The following is a 2,077-nucleotide window of genomic DNA, read 5'->3' as shown; positions in this document are numbered from 1 at the left end:
TCATGATAAGTTATTTTGTTCATATTTGATGGTACTGAAGATGACACCAGATGTAAGATTTTTTTTATATATAAATTATATAAAAATCATCATGATGGCTTTTCACATTTTTTTGTTATTTGACAAGTTCATTTAGTTTGGTATGTCTTCATTTTTTTATCTGTGATACCTGGCTTGTTCGCTTAAACATAAACAGAAAGGAAAGATAAGGTGTATTTGTATGTTAAAGAGATATTTTTTAAGCTAATATGACAATGGTAAAGTATAGCTATTAAATCAAAGCACATAAAAACACAAACATATAATGAGTTTGTGAGGTAGACAAAACAAATCATATATATATATATATATATATATTGAATACTAAAAAAGCCTAATGAAAAGAAAACGAGACACTTTGCCTCAAACAGGGTGTAGTTACTAACAGTACCATTGTTACCTGGTATTTTCTAATACTCACACAAATAACAACATGAATATAAGAATATTTTGACCCTAAAAGGGTTTTTAAAGTTCAGTATATGTTGCACTTTGTAAATCACCTGGGATTTGCCAGTCACACCCTTTTTTGGGAGAAATTTAATATACATATCAATGCTGCTTTTCTTAACATGGTTGATGCCATCAATGCAAAACTATCTTGTTTTTCATTAAGACATTAATTTTTTTTCAGGGGGACATGAAGACATTTTTGTGTTGAGTCAAATTTAATGGAAAAATTCATTGCGATTGGCACTGTTTATAAAACTTGAAAATATGCTGAAATATGTTTTTATTGGTGCAAAAGAAGTATTTCATGTTTCCTTTCCAGGAAAATATAACATTCTCCCCAAAACATCCTGAATGTATAAAACTGAATATGCATAGACAGTTTCAACGAGACAATGAATTGCTGCTTTTACAAAAGTGCAACCTTAAACGGCAAGAATGACCCGAGACTTGTTATTACAAAGTTTTTTTAATTGGATTTTCCCGTCTGTTATTGTTAACTTAGAAAACCAATTGGCTAACGGTTGGACTTTTATTTCTTTTTATGAATAGGTGTGATATCGGTTTCGACACAAAATAGTTGGCGACATTTCATTTGATCATGATAGTAGATCGTTAGAACCTTGATTTCTTCTGCAGTTTTGTATTAAGTAAATAGATGTATAATCTGTTTTCCTTAAAAAAAAAAAAAAAAAAGGTACAAGAACGTGCTTAAATACAACTGTGTTTGTTTTGAATCAACCAAAAAAAAAAAACGTCAAACAATTATACAATAAATTTAAAAGGGCAGTCCTCAGATTAAATGCTTATATCTTTATAAGGTTTATTGTTTACCATTTATTTGCATTGTAGTCCTGTCATTTTAGTGTTATACTTAATTTTGCCATAAAAGCGGGAGGTTTGGCTAAACCCAGGTTCAAATCTACAATTTTGTTCTTAAATTGTCCTGTACCAAGTCAGGAAAATGGCCATTGTTCTATTATAGTTCGTTTTTATGTGCGTTACATTTCAGTGTTGTGTTTTTGTTGTGTCTTAGTCCTGCTCTGATGTTTTTCCCTCAGTTTTAACCCGGATTTGTTTTTTTCTCAATCGATTTATGAATTTCGAACAGCAGTATAATACTGTTGCCTTTATTTACCTATTTGCATACTCTATGCATACAAATGGATTTGGTATATTAAGTTCTTTTAATTGTGTCTTAGTTAAACAGGAAGAGGCTACAATATTTTGAATGTTGTCAAGTTTTCCTTTATTTATGTACCAATAAGTAGTCAACACGTCTATGTTAGCATGAATATCAATAATGTGGTCATTGTTATAAATTTCCTGTTTACAAAACTTTGAATTTTTCGAAAAACTAAGGATTTTCTTATCCCAGGCATATATTACCTTATCCGTATTTGGCACAATTTTTTGGAATTTTGGATCCTTAATGCTCTTCAACTTTGTACAAATATTTTGAAATGAGTGTCACTGGTGAGTCTTATGTAGACGAAACGCGCGTCAGGCGTACTAAATTATAATCCTGGTACCTTTGATAGCTACTATACGTTAGAAACAAAATGTGTCAAGAAACAAACACCTGATA

This window comes from Mytilus galloprovincialis, chromosome 6 (assembly GCF_965363235.1).
Source record: "Mytilus galloprovincialis chromosome 6, xbMytGall1.hap1.1, whole genome shotgun sequence".
Classification (NCBI taxonomy): Eukaryota; Metazoa; Mollusca; class Bivalvia; order Mytilida; family Mytilidae; genus Mytilus; species Mytilus galloprovincialis.
This window is presented reverse-complemented; position numbering follows the sequence as displayed.